This window comes from Diuraphis noxia, unplaced genomic scaffold (assembly GCF_037042655.1).
Source record: "Diuraphis noxia isolate RWA-SAM2 unplaced genomic scaffold, SU_Dnox_SAM2 contig0004, whole genome shotgun sequence".
Lineage (NCBI taxonomy): Eukaryota > Metazoa > Arthropoda > Insecta > Hemiptera > Aphididae > Diuraphis > Diuraphis noxia.
In genome coordinates, this window is record NW_028301714.1 from 31,063,875 (window position 1) to 31,088,506 (window position 24,632).

Genomic DNA, 24,632 nt, shown 5'->3' on the forward strand with positions numbered 1-24,632 from the left:
ATTTAAATTTTTACAACATTGGATTTTCACTGGATTTCACATTTGGCGATTTTCTTATTTTGGTGTTACTCTAAAAGTCTAAAACAAATGATCGCAGATACTTGAAAAATTTTCACTGAATGTTTATATAGGCATTTTCTATATTTGATAAAATTGTCAAAACATTTAGATTTGTTTTGAGCTGTTTACTGACATTTTAATTTTTCAACTTTTTTAGTTTTTTTTTTCTATAAATATCGATAAAAATTTATTTGTTCGGTAGAAAAGCTTGAAAATTTAATACAAGGCTCTAACACATTTTTACAATAGCAGGTGAAAAATAAAATAAAAATATAGCCACAATTTTTATTTACAAGCATTCAAATTTTGAATTTTGACAACATACGTAAAAATCATGAAAATTCGTAAATTATTTTATGCTTGAAATTCATAAAAAATTTTCTTTTTAAATCTAAGATTTGAAAATTTTTAATAATCTATAATATATCCTAGACAAATAAACCGTCTTCGCTCAGAATTGTTTTTCGTATACAATGATATAATATCATTGGATTCAAATTAAATTCCATCCATTACAGTAACCCACTTCTAACCTACTGTAAGCAGAGCGACATCCACGACTTACCCGCTTTTTTAAATATGAAATTATTTTTGTTAGATATTGTCAAGGAATCTGGTACAACATTAGATCCTTCAACCGTTGGAAGTTGTTCGATTGAAACATTGAATATAACTGCAGTATGTATTAAATTGATTAGTTGTGTGAATGAAACCAATTAATTAATAAAAAAAAAAAACCTTAACGTTTGCCCTTGCTACCTATTTGTTTGCACACATTAAATAAATGTTTTGCATACAAAATATGTTTAAAATTTGTAATAAAAAAAATAAACAGCTAATTTGAATTTTAAAATATTGTTTTATAATAAATTACTAAGAATTTTATTAAGTTTATAATATATTGGTCAATACAAATGGGCCTCCGTGTACCGTGTTTATAATTTCCCGGGCCGAATTTTGATCCCAATCCGTCCCTGACCTGGAGCATCTTATATGAATATAATATAATATAATATACAATAATATACCTAAGCATATTCGTATAAAATGTTATGAGCTTTAGTTTATAATATAGAATAGTAAGTACTCGCAGCCTTAGCCACTCGTACAAGTCGTATATAGATTATATATAGTTGAGATGAGATGCAACCGAGTATTGCACATGATTTACATATATACTTACAACGTTGCTCAATAACTATAGCAGTAATATCGTTTTACCTTTATATTATGTGCGGTGGCATTTCATTTTTCTTTTTTGATTTATATATTTTGTCATCGTTGTCGAAGAGATACAAACTACTATTTTTCATAAGAGGATCGCTCTTTTTTACTGTAATTTATTTAGTGAATTATTTAAAAAAAAAAATTTATGTTAATAATTTTAAATTTAAACGACTGTAATTTCTTAATTGTTGTAATGTCTGTACAATTTTTATAGGATAATTGTTTTTAAAAAGATTTTATAAAAATACATAATATATTTTATATCGAAATTATTATTTATCATAGTTTGGCTCTTTTTAAAAATTATTAATGTTGATAGATTAATATTGATGACTTAAATTTTCAGGTTAACATAGCCCTTTTATCTTGTAAACCTATTACTATCGACCTTTTGTTTTTATACAATACAAAGTTAAATAACTCAAAAATTACTGCTACGAATTTTGATTCTGATGCGTACATTTTTTCAGAAAAACTATCCACTGAATAATTTATATTTGAAAAGGGGGATGGTTCTCATTTGAAAAACAGAAGTTTTGATCTCTGCAGGATACACTTTAAGTATAGTAAAAACAAAATTCAAGAACTTAAAAATGATGTGTTTATAAGTATTTTTAAAATGTCTAAAAATCTAATTTTAAATAACTGAATTATTGAAAAAAAAAATAGGGTAAACATGCTTGATAAATCACCCTGTATACATATATAAAATACAATAAAATGTACTTCCAGATTTAATTACTCTTACAGACTGTATGTAGGTTAGATAGTACGATATGACCAAGTATTACACCTGATTTACGAATACACTTACGACTTTGCTCAATAACTACAGCAGTAATATCGTTTTACCTTTATATTATGTGTGGTCGTATTTCTTTTTTTCTTCTTCTTTTTTTGATTAATATATTCTATCATCGTTGTCGAAGAAACGCGTGCACACACTCGTGTTCTAGCTTATTAGTCTGTCAGGCAACGACTTATTCGTAGATTACATCGATTTTACCACCGCTGTACATATATAATATGATATTAGGAATGTAATTTACGTAATACATTATTAAGGCGGACGGGTTTCGTCATTACGGAGTATTACACATATTTTAAATCTATACGTCAAGTCCTCTCTAAATCTCTTGATGTACGACACACAATAATAATATATTATACCTAGGTATATATGTATATTGTATATATTATAATACATGTTTTATGTTACATATTACAATAAATGAGCGAGCGAGTTCGTGTGTATAATTTCCCTTTATTAGAAACCAGAGACAAACCCTTATTGTGCGATATAAACGCCAGGCGTAGGTACTTCAGTTTCACGGGGTATTGCTTTCGTAAATATAATATTTTATTGAAGCGATTCATTATTGAATGGCAAAAGTTTTGATATGATACACACTATCGTAACAGTTTTGAATTCCATTTATTGAAATCGTATAATATAATATACGTATAATATATCGTATAAATATTGTTATTCGTTAAAACTTATAATATTTAATATTAACTCGTGTTGTAGCAAATGTATTTAACCGGAAAAGAGGAGCTCACGGAATACATTAAATTCTTCGTTTAGCTACTCAATATTTTATATAGGTACTATATATTATGTACTAGTGAGTTGTATGGTATAATATTTATTTGAAAGTACCTAATGTAGTAAACGATTACCTAAATCGTTATGAGCGATATTAGATTGTACGGATATTGGTTAACTGGAGATATAAGAAGGTAGTTTTTTAAAATGTTAATGGTCGTAAAATTAATTTACGAGTAAAAATTGAAGTATATCTGTGTATTAAATGTATCATAATGTCAAGTCATAAGAAAACTTAAAAATATATTATTGATATAAATCTTATAGTAATATCACCGTAAATTCAATAAAATAAATCTTAAATACGGTTTAAAATGTTTATCACTATTTTCATATCGAATGAATATGGTAAAAATAAATTTAATTTAAACTTTAAAATATCTGGAATAAAATTCAAAATTGTTTTAGTAATTTAACTGAAAAAAAATTATTATTCTAAATCATAAGACACAGTCATAAAATTTCTTTAACGTACCTATTTTTAAGTGACGAATTAAGCGTGGGTCGAATTTACGGCATTTTAGTATGATAATTTATTTAAATAATGCCGTCGTTATGACATTATTATGAGTTACGATAATATATCAAAAAAATATAGCCAAGAATCATGCATGAGTGTAGCTAAATTGCCTATCCAAGTCGCCGTGTCATCATCATAATATTGCCAAAATGCACGAAAAAACACGTCGTGTTGAGATACTGGTTACGACAATAATTATGTAATGGTCGCGTGTATTGAGTATTTCGAAGTAAGTCGTCATTAAATGTAAAATAAACATATATAAAATTTTAATACGACCATGAAGGATGGCGATCAAAGTGATTATGGGAAGAGTAATTTTATCATTATATGTTTATTATACTTAGAATTGTTATTTAAAAACATAATTTCCTCAATTTTTAGTTACCATTTCATGAATCCATATTGCGATCGCACAGCGTCATATAAATTATTGTTACAGCAGTCACGTGTAATATGTAATTCATTAAATGCGTGATATTGAAAATTTCTCTTTTTTTGTGTCACGCGCTAATAGAAAATCCAACTTTATAATGACAAAAAAAAAAAAAAATAATAATAATAATAAAAATAAAAAACGTATCAGCTTCAAATTAATTGTTATTTACACACCGTATATTTCGTAATAAAATGAACATTTTACACTGACATGGTTTAAACTTTATTGTCGTTGCATAATATGTATAGTATACTATATACCTGTTAACGTTCGTTTATAGAAAATACAGTTTTTAAATTAATATTGTGATAGGGATCCTTTAATTTATCTACTCTATATATTTTTTGTGCTATAGTAATGTCCTTTTTGTGTTTGAATATATACCTTTATATTTTATTTAAATTCATTTTGATTCATGTATTGTATTTAGCACAACAAGAAAAATATTAATATTCAACATACATAATATTATGTTGAACTCGTACTTGAAACATATGCTTAAAAATAGCATTCAAACGTAAAATATAGATAAGCTTTCTGTTGATGCATTAAATATTAAAACATAATGAGTATTTAACTATATTTATATAAATATGAAATTTCGTGAATTTCAAAATATTTGTTTGCTGAGTGAATTTTTTTTAAATTTGAACTCTGAAAAATCATTTCATCGTACACCACAAAATAATGGAACGGAGAATACTGTCAAAATATTAGGCCTCTAGGTGTCAAACTCTACGTTGATTAGTCACTCAGTCAAGACACGTTCAATTATATATAAAGATATATTGTACATTTATAATATTACCTTTATAATCTACTCGTACATGGAAATATGATGTTATATAGTTGCAATTACGGTCACTATAATATACTGTATCGAAAAAAACTTACGATATTCCACCATTTAAAAATGTTAATAACACCATTGACAGTGATTGATGTAAAATTGTAGTTAAAAATATAAAACTGTTAAAGCGTAAGAGAAATGTTATTATCCGAATTCTTAAAAAAATAATCCATAACATACGTACAATGGTTTTATTGAACAAAAATTATGTAGAAGATTTATTTTTCAAGTTTAATAAGACAAAATAGAACATTTTAATATTTTTGAATGCATGTCAACAGCTTAAAAAATTTGTTTTTACATATTTTTTACTAATAGAAATATGTTATAAGAATGTTGCTTGTATACTCGAGCAGTCGAGTGGATAAAATTAAAGAAACTTGATAATATTTGGTTTATAAGTAATAAATGACGTTAAATAGTTTACTTTATGGAAGAAAATTTGTTGTTAAAATATAATATTAAAGATTAACATAAATCGATTCTATTTCATATAAAAACTTAAAAAAAAGGATTCAGCGTAATTTATATTACAGGCACAATCATCGTTGATTTAATGAAATAATTCTTGTAGGATATTGAAAATTACCTCCTCCCTCCTCGTAGGTCTTCTAGACAATGCTAAATAGAAAAATGGTTCTCAGAAATATTATAAGTCAACAACTAACTATATATGAAATGATCGGTGCTTTTTCTTACTCAAGCAGTTTCCATATCAATGATTTTTACATGAAAAAATTGGGGCCAAGTATTTCAATTACTCAGTGCAATAAAACTTAGTTATCGAAAAACATAAAGTGCAAACATTTATATTGAATTTGGCTATGTTTATACCAAGTTTTCATGTCAATTACCAAGTATATTATAATGGAATATACAGAAAACTATACTCAATGATAATAACTATTTTGTTATCTTTGAAGAATGGCTATCCTATATAAAATGAAAAAAAAAATTATGATCCAAGCAAATTCATGTGTAATTTAAAGGTTGAATTCTGGGATGAAAGACAAGTAGACTATGACCTGTCCGGAAGCCAAAAATATGCGTGCAAAACTTGGTGTAAATTTGTCAAAACTTTAGTGGTTTTGTAATAGAAACAACAGATAAACCTTTGATTTTATAAAATACGCGTAGAAGATGAAATTGATAATTAAAATAGGTGTTGACATTTTTCCACCATAAATTTCTAAAATAATATTTGAACAGAAATAGTAATATATTGTAATCATTTATATTAATTATTTAAGGATTTTAAAAGTTTAACCAAATTTAACATTTAAAAAAAGAATATTTTTGGATAAGCGTTGTTTGTATCTTCATATATCCAATTAAAAAATATAATTTATGTTAATATTTTAAAAGTTGAATTATTAATTTCCATCAAATATTCAAATAATGTCATAAGTTATGAAATTTAGAAAAGAGGTGGTCAGATTTGAGAAAAGTATGTGTAAATAGTTAGGCGTTGTATATTATGAGGACAAGCACGACGAGTTGTATAGTTTGTGTAATAATAATATATTAGGAACCAAGATAAATTATTGTTATTTACGAAAATTGTGTTAAATGCATGAATAGTTTACAAAAGGGTTAATGGAAATTCAAGTTATAAACTTATATAATATTATTGTAAGTTATTAACCTAGAGGTACAACTATTGACAACTTTGTAGCACGGTTGATTTTCAAAGATAATTAGAGACTTTCAAAGATTTTTTACCTACCAGAGATTTTTAGAGGTTTTCCAAGATATTTAATGGTTACGATAAAGTGCTTAATGTTAATAAGTATTGGTAAAAACTGGTTATGATTAAGAAGTTAAAATATTAATAATTTAAAAAAATGATTATTATTTTTTTCATTATCTATTCTTGGAAAACTAAGAATTTGAAATTGCATGAAAACATGATATAAACTAAATAATTTAAAGTAATTCATAGAAATTATCTTACAGAAAGTTGGTAAGCATCTTATCCAACCTAATCTATATTGATTATTAAATTACCTATCAAAAAATCACACTTCATAATATTATATAATTTAGAAGAATGATCTTCATTTGATTGTATTTCAATTATTATTTTCTATGTGCAGAATTATTGAAAAATAAAATACTTTAGGTATTATTAATTAATAACCATTAAATTAATAATGATCTTTTAAAAAATGAAAATACTTTTAGCAGCGTCTAGATAAGTGATTATTTATTCCATTTTCAATACTTCATCAACTATTCATACACAAATATCTAACATTTTTCTTTATTTTTTCAAGTATATGTAACAAATTCGTAAAATGATTTTCCGATTTCAAAACGATATGGTTTAAATTTGAAAATGTTATTGGTTCAGTTTTAATTATTTTTAACAATATTGTCTTGTCTATCAAAAGATAGTGTTTTTGTTTAAGGTTAAACATTTAATCATTAAATAAAAATGTATACTAAGCGAATCTACAAGACAAAATAAAAATTATAAAAAGACATACTTGCAAAATACTAATTTTTTAATAATTTTTAATTAGCCAATATTTAGATTTAGATTTCTCAATCATTATAATTATGTCTACAAGTCTACTATGTAAGAATAATTATTTATCTATGGCCTTTCTTGCCGGGGGTATTTTTATTAATAATATATATAGTATATAAAGTTACAGAATATGTTTTTTTCGGTAAAATACGATTGCGCGCATTTTACCTTTTTCATAACACGATTGCGCACGTTTTAATGCAGTGATTTTTTTTGGGGTTAAAATTTAATGGGACAATAGAATATACATTTTGGGTGAAATGTATGTACGATTGCTCGTAAAACGTCATGCGACGTTGCCAAATAAGACATAATTTAATTTAGTGCTTGTAGCTTGTATTAAAAAAAATTGTAAGTAATTTAATTTTGCTTGAGCTAAGAGTTTTTAATAATTTAGTCCAAATTCATACAGATTCAATGCAATTAATAATAAAATAGATGAACAAATCATAAAATACATATAAGAATTACCTTAATATGTTAATTAATGTATACCTACCATCAACAATCAAAAAATAAAACGAGATTATTATATTATTTTTACAATTTCTTAGGTTTAAAAAGCTGGCTAAGTTCAATTAAATAAATAATTAATTCGTCAGGGGTCTTGTTATTTTTATAATTGTTATATAAACTAATAGTTTTATTATTAAGTAGCTTATCTTTTTTTGCTATTTTATTAATAGAACTTTTTTAGACGATCGAATACAATTTTGTGGACGTTTCGGCTCGCGTTTGAATTAAAACAGAAATGACTACTGGAACTGCAGGATGACATGCATAAAACTGTCCATTAAAAGTACGGTGAAAATTTTTCGGGCCATTTGTAGTTCTTAAATTAAAAGTGAAAATGTAAATTTCAGTTAGAAAAAAAAATTCTTCATTCAGAACGCACTTCGTTTACTGGTTCCATGATGATAAATGATATTATTACAGCAGATATTAGTAGGTAACTCAACTACATTCGTGTGATTATATGGTGGGAATTCAACATTACGACAAAAGATGAGATAATCAGATAAATATGACATTAATTATCTTAGAATTTGTATCATCGTGTTATTAAATTTGCAATATTGCACAATCGTGTAATCGTAATTAACACGCGCAATCGTAAACCAAAAGGGTACGTGCGCGCAATCGTATTCTACCCGTTTTTTTACATTTGTTATATATTATGTAATGATAAATTCACTTGGTTTTAGGTTTGTTTACAGTACCTAAAACTTTTTTTTGTTAAGATGAAAATTTGTTAAGTAATTAAGCATAAAACTATAACAATGTTTATAACTATTTATAAATTGATTTTTATTGTATAGACATGAAATTAATTACATATCTTATTTTCTCTGTTCAATTAATTTATTGTGTTGTTTTATAGCGCATAGTTTATAATTATCTTCAAAGGTTTATTTCGTGGGTTTTTTTTTTAAGTACCAACAATTTTGGCAGAGCAATTAAAGTTTTTTTTTAAAGCACTTGAGTATTTTTAACTGATGAAAAAAAAAAAAATAAGACAAATGATACTTGTCATTTGAACTTATATTTCATACAACATAATACAGAGACAATTTATAGTAGTTTACACTTAAAAGTGATCTGTATATTATGTACGTTTCCAATTTTGTTGATGACTGCATATAACAATAATTAAAGTTGATATAGGATATAAACCAGGCGGATCAAAAGGAAATACAGCTAAAAGAGGAAAAATTATACAATACGCCAAGTATCAAAAATATGTTATATGACAATAGGCTTGAGTGTATACATGTGGTGAGCAGACGGAAAAATCATAAAAAATGTGACTATAATGACCTTATCTAGAAACTGGCCTCGTGAAATACTCCAGAATTGGTGGTTGCACAGGATAGTGAAAGCAATTTGAGTGATTAACGAATTTAAGAGGTTAGGGAATCCAAAAGATTGAGACGTTTGGTTTATGTTTTTATGATCCTAAATGACTTGCATAGCAAAAAAAAAAAAATTGGCATAAACCATATAATAATAAGTAATGAAGTACTTACCTACTATTTTATATTGTAAGAAATAAATAAATTAGTTTTGAAAAGTACTTAGAAGTTAATTTTTTTATTGCACGTTGATTGAACATAATATACTAAAATGTATAATAAATAAAAGTAACATAAAACCATTGATTTTATAATATATTATAATATATATATTTTATAATAATAAAATAAATGATAAAACTAACATAACTGTGAGCACCAAAAAGTGTTTATCATATAGTATACATAATTATTTTTTATATTTCACCCCTTTTTTAAATGATATTTTATACTCCATCACAGCAAAAACACAGATTATATTGTAAAAAAACTAATACTTTTGCTATTTTAGTTTCTGAAGAGAGCAATCAATGTATTGATTTTACAATAATGTGTGTGTGTTTTTTTTTGTGCATGATATTTAGTAGTAGAAAAAATGCTTTGGGTTTAAACTTGAAGTATCTTTTCTAGTAGAAATGTGAATCTTGTTGGTACATTTGGGATGTTATCATTTCTTGTACTTTTCAAAATAATAAGAAAAAAAAATTAATGTTAAGTAATAATGGGGAACTTTGGAAAACTAATTTTTGAAAAAATGTATCACTTTATTTTGTTAATTAAAAAATAAATAACCATAGATACTTGGATTTTTCAATAAATATTTATACATAACATTTTATAACATTTACAATAATAAAAACAATGCAATGTTTTTGGTAAAATTTAATTCATTCAACCGTTTAACTATTAAATAGTATCTACTATCTAGTGATATAAACTATCGTAGAATAGAAACGATATAAATACATCATAAAAGGTTTCCACACACTGCAGTGGCAACGGTAAAATCCTATTGTCTAGATGGTATAGTGGTGTCTAGCTGCATTTTTACCGACGTCACTGCAATGTGTTTGGACTTAAAGGCTGACAGTCTATCTTTGCTTAAAATTATTGTTTTATGCGTGAAATTATTTATAATTAAATTCAAATTGAACACATATATTAATGCGACTTACTCCTCAAAGACAAGGTTTCTCCGATACCACACCTGCCTGGCATAGAAGCTACATTCTTTTCTACTTTTCCATTTTTTTTTTTTTTTTTTATGCATTTCAAAATGTTTTTGCAACTGTTAATAATGTATTTTAATGTCAAAATTACGATACGATATAGTATAATATTCGAAATATTAAAAATACTTTTCTGTGAGAATTTCAAAAGGATGAAAACATTTACCAGAAGTTTAATTATATCTATTATAAGGTGTTCCAAAATGCGGTGAAATGTTCTAACATTGTTTGTGCAGGCTTTGCTTAACGGTGGGACATAAGTTAGTAAAATATACGATGCGTGATATACAAACATTACAGACACATGCATAAGAATGAATCAAGAATATGTTATTAGGTGACCTAAAATGTATGCATTCCTAACATTAAAACAACCTGCAGTACCTACACTTTTAATTATATTTTTCATTTGACATTATCACGTGTTGAGTTAGACATTGTTCATGAACATTATTAAATTAAATTTAAAGAATATTTATTCAGTCATTCAAAGACAAAATATGATTTACTAAAATATATAGATAAATATTATCCAGTGTTACAAATACTAACAAGGACAAACATAAAAAAAGAACAAGTAGATATGTCAATAGTATATTATTAGTTATAATAAAAATTGATTATATTATTTAAGTTAAAATCAAAGTTGTTTAAAAACGGACATTGGATGCTGGTAAAAACAAAACAAAATAATAATAATTAAGTAATTATATTACTCATTATAATATATTATAAGTTACATCAAAACAAACATGTAATATATTTATGATTGTAAAGTGTCAATTATTCATTATAAAATGTAAAACAAAAAATAAATAACAGAAGGATTGGGGACACAATAACATATTTTTTATTGCATTTTTCATAGTATCCATTGGTTTTTTTAATCTGTATTTTGTGTCCATTGTTTATTTTTATTTGTAATATTGATTTTTAGTCAATCAAGAAAATAATAATATAATATAATAATAGTTGTATAGAAGTTTATAATATGATTGAACTGTTTACAAATTGCGTTATTTTAATAATGCTGATAAAAAAAAAAAAAAATAGTTATCAAATACCAATATGATTGCGAATAACGAAAACACAGGTTTTACATACTGATCTATAATTTTAGAAACCATAAATTAAATCTTATGTTTACCATCAAAAACCAAAACTAAAACTATATTTATCTATTTTGTTTTATTCTGTTAACTAGGTAGGTTGTACACATCCGACATCCCTCAGTCTCCGCACACAAATATAGCCCTCTTCGCGGACGATACTACCATTTACTCTGAATCTCGCAATCCGGAAGTAATATCTGTACATTTACAAAACCACTTAAATGCATTATCAGTCTGGAGCCAGAACTAGAAAATATCAATTAACCCATCGAAAAGCGTAAGTGTATGATTCAGTCTACGCCGTACTCCTACTCCACCACCGCTAACTTTTAACAACAAACAAATCGCATGGAAGCCGTCCGTCAAGTACCTTGGAGTAACGTTGGACAAAAGACTAACCTGGTGGCCACACCTCTCATCTAAACTCCAACAAGCCTATCAACGTCTAGGGATGCTCTTCCCTATTCTAAACAGGAAGTCTTCTCTACAAAAAAACTTTCCCTACTTAGTACTTATATATAAGCAAGTACTACGTCCATTAATCACATACGCTTGCCCATCTGGGGTAATTGTGCACAAACTCATCTAAAAAAACTGGCAAATATTCCAAAACAAAATTTTAAGAACGATAACAAACGCTCCATGGTTTGTAAGGAACTCAAATATGCACAATGACCTCAAAATTCCGACTCTTCAAGAACATATCAAACTCTTGGCTGTGAGCTTCTTCGAGTCCATCCACAAATCAACAAGTTGGTACCACATAAACATCAGATCACCTCCATAGCGCCACCTCAAACATGGACGCCTGCACGACCTAATTCCTCAAGAAATACAATAAATTAAGGCTTTAACTTTTGAACACCTAACTTAAAATTGTATAATTTAATTATCGCACTTAACACGCCCATTAAAAGTATTACATCATATTATACATCTCTAGGTATAGATAGCGTAAGTAAGGGGTAATATAAAAAAAAAAAAAAAACTAGGTAGGTATAAGTAAAGAATTAAGTACGTTCATAAAAATATTTCTTTTTTAGATTCTGAGCGGAGCGATGAATGTATTGAATTTACCATGATGTGTGTTTTTTTTTTTTGTGTTTGTCATCACGTTTTTGGGCAGTAAAAATGCTTCGATTTTTGAATTCAGTACCTCGTTCGATCAGAAAGTGAATCTAGTTGGTACTTAGGGGGGTCAAAAGTAAAAAATTCTTAAAACTTTTCTAAATAATTGAGAAAAACAAACAAAAAATTAAAGGGAAAACGGGAAATTTTACGCACACTCATTTTTCGACAATTTTCACCGAATGCTTATATAAGTATATTCTATCCACCATGCAATTTTCAAAAATTTTCGACTTAAGTTAAACTATTATATAGGCATTTGAAATTTTTGATCATTATTAGTTTTTTTAAAATTAATATCGATAAAAATTTATTTGTTAGGCAGAAAAGCTTGAAAATTTAATACAAGGCTCTTAACATATTGTTTACAAAATAAAAAAAAAAAAAATAATTGTTGAAAAATAAAAGAAATTCATAGTCACAATTTTTTTTTATGAGCATTCAAAGTTTGAATTTTGACAAAATACGTAAAAATCACAAAAATTCACAAAATATTTTAAGCTAGAAATTCATAAAAAAATTTCTTTTTAAATCTAAGATTTGAAAATTTAATACAAGATTCCTTAAAAGTTTTTCAATCTTTATCACAAATAAAAAGTCCACTGGAAATTCAAATTAAATTTTTATGAGCATTTGAAATTTAAATTTTTACAACATTGGATTTTCACTTTTAGCGATTTCTTTATTTTGGTGTAACTCTAAAACAAATCACCGCAGATACTTGAAATTTTCACTGAATGTTTATAATATAAGCATTTTCTATATTTGATAAAATTTTCAAAATATTTAGATTTGTTTTGAGCTGTTTACTGACCTTTTTATTTTTCAACTTTTTTTTTCTATAAACATCGATAAAAATTTATTTATTCGGTAGAAAAGCTTGAAAATTTAATACAAGGCTTCTAACACATTTTAACAATAGCAGTTGAAAAATAAAATAAATTCATAGTCACGGTTTTTTTTTTTATAAGCATTTAAAGTTCAAATTTTGACTAACCACGTAAAAATTACGGCTATGTTCAAATTATCTTAGATATAAATTTATAAAAGTTTTTTTTTATTTCTAATATTTGAAAATTTAATACAAGGCTCCTAACATATTTTTACAATATAAGTTGAAAAATAAAAGAAATACATAGTCACAATTTTTTTTTTATAAGCATTCAAATTTTGAATTTTGACAACATATTATGTAGAAATCACGAAAATTCACAAATTATTTTAAGCTAGAAATTCATTAAAAATTTTCCTTTTATGTCTTAGAATTTAAAATTTTATATAAGGCTCCTAACATATTTTTACAATAGCAGGTGAAAAATAAAAGAAATGCTTAGTCACAATTTTTTTTACAAGCATTCAAAGTTTGAGTTTTAGACAACATACGTAAAAATCACGAAAATCACGAAAATTCGCAAATTATTTTAAACTAGAAATTCATAAAAAATTTTAATAATCTATAATATATTCTAGACAGATAAACCGTCTTCGCTCAGAATCGTTTTTCGTATACAATGATATAATATCATTGGATTCAAATAAATTCCATCCATTACAGTAACCCACTTGTAACCTACTGTACAGCAGAGTGACATCCACGACTTACCCTCCTTTTTTTTTGTTTAAGCATTGCCACAACACAAAATATACAAAATATTATTTGTGCATGTGTGGTTATATTATAAACTTAATATTTTATCACATAATACAGTAAGAATATTAATGGGACGTGTATTATTATAGCGATACTAAAATTACATTCACCGGCAGTGTGACATCATCGCATTTGTAGCGGAAACTGCCTGGGACGGAGATTTATTTACATCGGAAACATGTTAAAATATGATATTAATTGAATCAAATCCATCTAGTTAGTGACCCTGTCAAAATACTCTAACGAATTTTCATACTGTAATATCAAATAAATTATTAGAGTTAAACTTTTATTTATTACTTATGTATGTACACAATTATTGTACTCATCAAATGAAATATACTACGTGCTTACGTGCTACCTATGTAAATAATGATGTGTAATTGTACATTTCAACTGTTGTTAGTTCTTGTTTTGTCTAAAAAATGACATCTTTGAAATATACATGAACTTGGCGCGAAATTTACACGCCACGCCGTACGTACAAGTATTTCCACACAGTACCTATATACGTTAAACCAATCAGAGCACAGCTTAAAAAATATATAATAATTTTTTTTTTTTTTTTTTTTGATAGTTCTATCAAACTAATCGAAATTAACTAAAAATAAGTATAGGAGTATAAGAGTATTTAAGCAAAAAAAAAAATTGTCAAAAATTATTTTGTTATTGTATTTGTGTATTAACGCTATTAAATTATATACTTCTATTTACTTTGGCATGAACTCAGTAAAAAATTTCATTTCAATAATCTAAACTGATTTTTAAATTGATTTCATTTTATTTTATTACAATAAATAGCTATTAGATTGACAAAGGAAATAAATATAATATGCTGTGCCAATTCAATTCATAGCTAATTATTATTTTAGGATAGAATTTGGTGATGGTAAATAATAAGTATTAATAATAGATAATGATGATGATATTTATTGAAAAATAATTTGCTCCTGACAAAAGGTTTATAATATTCATTGCAGTAGAAAAAACGATGTGGAATTTTAATATAATTTAGCAATAAAATGGAAAACAACAAAGTGTTATATTATAATATATATTGAAAAATAATCCAACCATAGTTAAAATCAAAATAATTCGTTTCAAAAAATATTCAATGTAAATACCTATTTGAACTGTGTAATGGCGCATATATTATAATATTCAATATATCCACACAGGATTAGTACATGTGAGTAGTAATACGACATAGTGATTTTGATTTACGAATAGCAATTTCGCTATTAGGACAGTATAATTGCTCGTTAAAAAGTTTTGTCATAGCACATATTGACCCGTATCATCTATCGTGTAGTGTGAATATTGATTAAACTAAACGTAAATAATTGAAAAAAAAATGTTCAATTATATAGTATATATATAAAATTATAATGTTCCAATACTTTGTATAATATACAGATTATTATTTTTACGACAACTATCACACATAATTAAAAATGCACTTTCTTCGTTATTCATTTAAATTTTTTTACTGTTTTTTTTTCAAGAATAAAACATGTATCAAAATCAAATATATATTGCCGATAATTCATAGGAGTTAAAATGTTCAAAATGTACATAACTATTGTTCCTATCATTCTGCAAAGTACGACACAAAAGTGTTACTGTAATAGATGGTATTAAATTTGAATTCAATGATATAATATTATTGTACACGAAAAACGAATATTCTGAGTGGAGAAGGTTTGACAGTCTAGGATATTTTATCATCTTATATTATATTAATTATATTGCTATTGTTTCAAAAAAAATTTAAGTACCTATAAAATAAATTCCAAATAAAATAAATCAGATTCATTATGTACCTACCCGATTCACTCAATCGTTAATAGTATAATATACAATATACTATAAAGTATAAAGTATTACCAGACTTACCAGTATTACCAAGCACAAGTTATTAATGAATGACATTAACTATTACAATTAGAATATAAAGTATCAATAGAAATTTCAAATAACCAAGAATAATATTTTTGAATTACAACAATTTAAGTAAAATTGTTATTCTTAGTAATTTAATTTATCTAAATTTTAACTTAAAATAACTATTAAAAAAAAAAACTATGTTAGTATAGTTTTTGATTTTTTGTTGTCGCAGAATTATTTACTTACGTGTTTCAAATTTTCAATCCTTAGGTATAAAAGTTAAACGTTTTATAAATTTTTAACAACTAAATAATTCATAAATTTTGTCAAAATTTGAACATTAAACGGTTATAAAAAAAGTACGTATGCCGGTATTTTTGATACTTTATAAATGATATAATATCAACTTATTATGGAGAACCTGTATTAAATTTTCAAGATTTTTGACTCTATGAATGCAATTTGATTGACGTTTATAGAAAAAAAAACTGAAAAACGGAAAATTTAAAATGTTTATAAATAACTTAAAAAGATTTTAAATATTTTGAAAATGTTATGAAGTATAGAAAATTTTAATATAAACATCCAGTGAAAATTGAATGTATCTACGATAATTTGTTTTAGAGTTACACCAATATCCGAAATCGATTTTGTCAAAAATCGATTTTACATAAAAAGCTCGTTTTTCCCTTCATTTTTTTTTTGGTTTTTCTATGCGCTTTTAAAAACTACTGGGAATTTTGACCTCACCAATGCACCAACTAGATTCAATTTCCAACCGAAAAAGCTACTGAAGTTGAAAATCGAAACATTAAATACAAAAAAATAAAAATAATAAATACCTAAATATAAAAACATACGGCATTGTAAAATCAATACATTCATCGCTCCGCTCAAAATCTAAAATTAATTAGTCTAGAGGTGGAATTACACGTAATTAAGGTTGTGGTCTTGGTAGGGGCGCACGTGTAAATGCATTCTAATAAAAAAAAAATAATAATTATATTTAAATGCCTGATAAATAAATTACACCAAAATAAAAATATGTTGTATTAAATCAACTCTTTTGATGCCATTAAAAATTAGTTTTTTTCTTTGTTGAATAAAATATCGTTTAAAAAACATTTTCTTTGGTAATATTTATTATCCTCACTCGATAATTATTATAGCCTATACTTGTGTTGTGGTACAAAATAACATAAGTCATTTCTATTCCAATCAATACAATGTATATATATATTAGAGTAATAATTTTAGGTTTGAATTTTTTTGTTTTACCAAAATTACCAAGGTATCATAACTATGTAATATCATATTATGCGTTTACACTGCAGCCATTTATATATTTATTTTGTAAGTTTATTACTAGTTTCAATATTAACATACATCATAATATATTATATATATATATACATACATTTATCATTTACACGTTTATGGCTTTAACAGATGATGTATTAAATGTAATTTGGCACGTACTCAAATAGTTTATATGTTATATGCATGGTCTGATGGAAAAAAAACTGATTTGATTAACACGTAGTCGTGGATCTCACAAACAACATTACTAAGTAGATACATCTTTCTGTCAAAATGATGTAGCGGTCCAGATGTCACATGGCCACGTGAAGATTTTTTATACACACACACGCACATACCTGATGTTAGTGGTCTTCTTACTCAGTCGGATTGAAATTAGTTTTGATATGGGACACGTGTCGTCGGATGTCACACTGTGGGCACAAAATATTACGTGTCACTAAACTAATTTTACCGAATTCGGTTTTTTCCCACCCATTCTTCCTCCATAATTCGCCCCTCAAACGTGAACTTCACTGCACGCCGGTCAAACTTTGTGAAACTGTATACGAGCAACTACGTTATTGTTAGATCTTAATGTTTTTCAAAAAACTCCACCGGCTTTATAAATCCATATGTAATAGTAGTATTCACTTTCTATACATATGGCCGCGCGTCAAACTTCACCTCGGCACGCGCACCTTAATCGAATGGTATACTGAAACTAACTAATCAAATGTTTACTCTTTAACAATTTATTATTAAATTATTTACAAAATATGTATGCGGAGAAAGAAGTTTTTCGACTATTTTGATAACGTTCCATTCCAAAGTTTTTTTTCAAGTAACACTCATATCAAGAAACATCTAAGGTATAAATGGTTAAATTTCAAGAAAAATGGGTACCTAATAAAATGATGTATGGAATATTGATGTATGTAAATTGTATATACTAGATATAATACATGTATAATGTATACATTTCTCAATCTGTAAAATCGTATATGTCTAACGAACCAAACCGTTACTATTTTACATTAAATAAGGTTTTTGTGTGAAAAGACAGCGCGAGCATACTGCACAAAAATCATATTCCACTTGATTTTTGAGATTTATCTAACGTATAGTGTAACTTACTATTTTTTTTCTCACAAATCCACACTACAATTATTACTATAATTTCTTAACTAGATTCTAATTTTAATATATATTATATCTAAATATAAGACAATCCATTATTTATCATATTTTAATTTTTTTTTAACTTATGAAAAGGTAACAATTAATTTAAGGAAAATACGAGTACACTAGCTGTATACATCAAATTGCTAAAAAAACAACGGGCCTCTCGTTATCTTTATTCTTAAGGATATACGTCAATTCACCGTAGCTAAATTCATCGCGCGTCAAATGATCGCGGTCAATTCATAGCATCATGTCAATTTATCGTGGTCGCAATTAATCGCACGTCAATTTATCGCCAAATCTTATTATAAATTTATAATATTTTATTATTTAAATAATCACGAAAAATCACAAAAACATTAATCACAATAAATATTGTTTGTCGTTTACATAATATACATTATTTACAAAATTTACAATTGCAATTGAAAATTATGAGCTATTCCTTGTAAATAGTCGTCGATAGATCTATTTTCAAAATCATAGCATATTTGCTTAAGACGTTGAGCTTTATCTTGATACTTTTTTTTTGCTGGTGGACATTCTCCAGCTATATATTGTTCAATTTTTATTTTATTCGTGTTTTCCTCTTTTTTCAATGCTAATATAAATTTCCATATACTTGGATGACATTGATTTAAGATCGATGTAAAACAATTGTGCCATCCTTCAACAGCATTATTTGTTCTTGGTAAATCCTCAGAAACCAACGAATAGCAGTTCCAAATCGAAATTTTAAAAGTAGGGGATCGCCTTTTTTGTCGCCTGTCAGTACGTCCTATCCAAGTATCCTCAAAATAATTAAGAATTGGTGATAGTAGTTCGTCATTTTCAATAAAGTATTTGGTGTCCAACAATTTTTCATAAGACTCAATAACCTTATTTACTGGTACATAAGCTAAGCTTGGTAGTTTACGAATCTGTAGCGCAAAAGTTACGTCATCTATATATTTTTTTTGGAGGCCTGCGGCTTGAATTTGTCACCAAATACATTGCGACAAATGAAAGAAACAACCTTTTAGTTTTGCTTCAGGAAATTCAGAAGTTATTGCATTCATTGCACCTTTTTCAAAGTCGACCATAATTATCTTAGGACTTAGATCAGGCTCAATTGTTTTTAGTGCTTGAAACATACGTTTATAGGTGTTTTCTTTTTTATTTGGCAATAAGATGTAAACAGACGGTAACACATTAGAATACTGAACAGCGTGAATTGTATATAATTGATAAAATAATGATGGTGCACTAGAAAATGTGCCATCACAAAACCAATTGTCGCATTGTGTCATAAGATACAATAAACGTGTTGTTGAAAAAATTAAAATTCGTTCAGTATTAATACCACTATCATATTGCAAAAAAAGATTTCCATCTATGGTTTTTGTCATTTCATCGGGTATGATAAAATTTAAGTCTGTCGGGTCGTTGGGCAACTGTAATTTTTGCTTACGTACACGTTGAATAGTACGTTTAAGTATATTTATATTAGGTAACTGCCCAGACGATTCAATAGGAATTTGATTAAGTGCTGAACCTATTACCGATTGTGTACTCATATCACTATTATTACTGGCTATATCTTTTAGTTTATTAAGTGTTTTTTTTACCTGAATTTCTGATGAACTTGGAACGTGGTTATGGTCAGTGTTTTTTAATATTTTCCCTTCGCTTAGGTGAAGTCGTCCGCGACATTTATTTTTATAATACTGATTACATTTCCATATGGATTTCATGTCATTTTCTTTTTCTTTTAAAAAAATGTGGCCATCGTAGCAAAGCATATCCTTCCCTTTCTCAGTTTTTAGCATTTGAAAAGTCATAATAGAATAATATTTTATTATAATAATAAATTAGCGTACTCGATAAATACACGACGGGTAAAATGACGATTTGACAGTAGTTGTCATAAGACTGAGTCTAGCATTAGCAGAGATCATTAGAGTTCAAAAATCATAAAAACGATAACACGCGATAAATTGTCGCGCAATTTATTTATAACGCGATAAATTGACGTTGCGATAAAATGACCACGGTGAATTGACGCACGATGCATTTAGCCGCGATGAAATGACGTGACACCATTCTTAACTATACGTGTAAACTATAATTTATAATGTTATGTTTTATACCTAGGTACTATTAATTTATGTAAAAATTTGTGTTAATATAAATTATTTTGGTTTTAGGTAATAGTGTTGTTATGAGGTATTTAAAATTGTGTATGCATGCATAAATTAAAGCAAAATACTTTTAAAGAGCAAAGACGCATTTTACAGCTAAAATTTACGGTGTAGTCAAAAACTTAGATAAATAATTGGTACAAATGTCCAAGTTTTAAGATTATTACAAAGTTTTCCACCCTATGTGAGACCTGGTGGAAATTGAACCTTATACTTCTGCTGTACTTCCTCTGAGGTCTCCGTTCTTCGATTTTTTTTTTAAATTAAGTACCTTGTTATTCTGAAATTTATATTTAAAAAGTACTATCTTTGTAAAATATACAATCTCATGAGATCATCTAAAAGTGATTAATTACAACATTAAACAAAAACAAATAATTTTAAGAAGGCCAAACCAATGTTAATAATACGAACGATGCTTATTAGCTAAGTTAATAACAAATTAATTAATAATTATAGTTAGTTTTTATATCTATGAATAAAATTATTATAACAATATATAATATATATACAGGGTGATTCTTTTATCAAACAACACTCATTATTTAAAAAAGTATTGACTTTTTTCAATTTTTTTTTTTTTCAAAATTGTAGATTTACACTCTTCTTGAATTGTTTATTATTTTTATATTTTTCACCCTTATATTTATTATATACACCACCATCAACTTTTGATTTTCAAATGGTAACCTATACTTCAAATTTCATAAATTAATAAAGCTATTTTTTTAATTAATTATTACGTTAAAATTTTGAATTTAGCGCTAGTAGTTTATGAGTTATAGGTATTTAAAGTTTAGATTGGCAGAGTGGAGTGGTACGGGGTTACCCCGCAAAATGTTTGTCCACTACTCCGCTTGTCTAAACTTTAAATACTTATAACTCATAAACTACTAGTCCTAAATTCGATTTTTATGTATCAAAATTTTTAGAAAAATATTCTGCTTTGGAATATGAAATTAAAAAACTATGTTGCCATTCAAAAAAGTAAAAAACTTAAAAAATGATAAGGATAAAAAATATTTAAAAATATAATTTTTTAATAAAAGCGTTGGTTTTTTAACAACTTGAAACTATGTAAAACAATATTTTGAAAAAAGTCAATACTTTTATAAATAATGAGTGTTGTTTGATAAACGAATCACCCTGTATACATTTTTAAATTTGTTAATTTTCATCAATTCATTATTATTATTATAATAGTTTTTACAAATCTGATAATTATTTAATTAGTCACAACAATACATAAAAATAAAATAAAACTTATCTACTTAATTAGTGTGTTTTTTAACATTTCATTTCTATATACTGTTTATTCAATTGTAGAGAGTAATATATAGTCTTTAACTTCAAACAAGTATCAAGGCTGATATCATACAGTTGACTTCTTAATTAATTTTTAATTCAGTTCATATTTGAAAATATTTGAAAATGAAAATAAATATATACATAATAAATTATACCATAATATAAAAAATATACCTACGAGGCTTGTCCCAAAAGTAAGGTCTCCAATTTTCTAGCGACAAAGGAAAATTTTTATTTTTATAAGTAGATACCATTGTTATGACCGTTATTTTTTCTCTTTTTAAGAAAATTTGAACAAGCCGTATCGGACGTTTAATACCTTCATGACACATGAATCAAGATGAGCGCGTCCACCTTGTCAGCGTCCGCCTCTTTATCTGTCCATGCTCAGTGTGCTCAGGTTTTGGAGCTGTACACTGAAGAAGGAGCTGTATTTTTGGACTTAATAGTTACAGACTGACAGGAAATGAAACGTGGATCTACCACTTTACATCAGAATCAAAACAACAGTCAATGGAGTGGAGACATTAATTTCCCCCCCAAAAAAGTAAATTTTAAGTGACTCAATCTGCCAGAAAAATCATGAAAACTGTCTTCTGGAACAGGAAAGGCATCCTTCCCATCGAATTTATGCCAACAGCGACTACCATTAATTCGGCATCGTTTTGTGAGATGCTTGAAAAATTGCGTCAAGCCATAAAAATCCGACGACCTAACCTGGAATACTAACGAAGGGATTGCGTCTTTTGCATGGTAACGCTCGACCTCACGTGACACGCAACATAAAAGCGTTTTTGGATAAGTTTGTTTAGGAAATTCTCTAAGAAACATATTGGAGGAAAAAGGCTGAATTTAGACGAAAAAGTGATGACTAAAGATTAAATGTTACTTTAATTACCTCCAGATTTTAAAAATATCATTTTACTGAGTTGTCTTCTATTTTAGGCATAGTTTTCTCTCTTGTACTGGAATCTTCTTTGATAGATAAATTAAATTATTTCTAGTTTGAATATTAATTATTGATTTTATCAAAATTAAAAACAGTCATGAACGCCCACAATCATGAATTTAGAAGAATATATGTCTACTCATTCATTAAATGGCACGTTAATAAATTAAATAATTATGAATAAAATAAATAAATAAAATAATGAATAAAAATAGGCTCTATGATCGCAGTAAATTCCACGTTAAATAATCAGTAATAAAAAAGCAATATTTTAATAAAAATACGCCAACACAGCAATTATATAATAGGTAATACAACTGAATATAATATTAAATCATTAAGCCTATTTCGACTAATAAATAAATAAATAAATAATAATTATTGAATATTAATAATTTGATAAAATACCATGTATTATCTAAAAAATATATCAATCTATTAAATTATAATATTTAGGTAATAAAGAGTGGAAATTCAAGTAAAAACAGGTCAACTACCTGCTTAAAACAATTTGTATGTACCTAGTTGATAATAATTACTCAATATATAAGTTAAAATAAATTTAAAAATAATCGATATACACCTGTATTTGGTAATAGTATTAACTTAATTAAATATGTTTGTCTATATAATATGCAATATTATTTCAAAAAGCTAAAATATACGTAATAATTAAAAATTGCGCAAATATAAAAACATATCAAAATCAAAAATTGCATACAAACTCATTACTGTAAGATTCATGTGTATTTCTTACTTAGCTACTTTTTAAGCTAAAACAAAAAAAATTTGCAAATGCGTGTAATTCCAAGCGTGATTATTATATTATACCTAATAGCATAAAATATGAATAAAACACACACCGTTAAAAATAGGCGATTTAAAAGTTTGTGGTTTCATGAAAAACAAAAAAACAAATAAATCTTAACTAACTTGTGTAGGTACTACAATCAAATTACAATTACCTACATAATAAACATTAAACGATGATATATATAAATCGGTACATGATAATACCATATTGTGCTAACTCTATTATTTTGACAATTTTGTCATCCAGAAAATTTTGTGATACATAAAATCACTCAAATAATAATAATAAAACAATTTATTAATATAGATTAAGTATAATTATGCATATAAATAATATGTACAATGTACATAATATAATGTTATATTGGTTATTTTAGTGATGGGCGTTCCGTTTTTACTCAATTTGATATATTCGGTACCTAGTTATGTATAGTTAATTTAATTTGTCGTCAAAAGAAACCAAAAAATATGAACATATACAGTCTGCGTTTGATGACCACATATTATATTCAACTAATAGAATAATATAAGGTATGATCTTGATGTCAAAAACAAGGATGTTATAATGTGGGTAATACAAACCATAGAAACACTACGTCAATAAACGATGGGGAAGAATGGATAAGTGAAGTGTACCTACTCGACTACTCTGAGAAGACATCCGTTAAAATGCAAATTCATTGTAAATAAATGATTTTAATTGTTAACGGAATAAATAACAAATTAGTTGACTAATTGACTGTATTGTTTTATTATAATTATCACAATGGTCATTTAATTAATTTCAACTTACCACCGAA

General features: G+C 26.4%; 1 protein-coding gene and 1 pseudogene across 1 annotated transcript in view; both read right to left on the reverse strand.

Moving 5' to 3' along the window:
* Window positions 1-24,632, reverse strand: part of LOC107171764 (tachykinin-like peptides receptor 99D) — a 225,646-nt gene that overhangs the window by 30,838 nt on the left and 170,176 nt on the right. The gene's annotated exons all lie outside the window — the stretch shown is intronic.
* Window positions 18,996-20,471, reverse strand: LOC149055955 (uncharacterized; annotated as a pseudogene).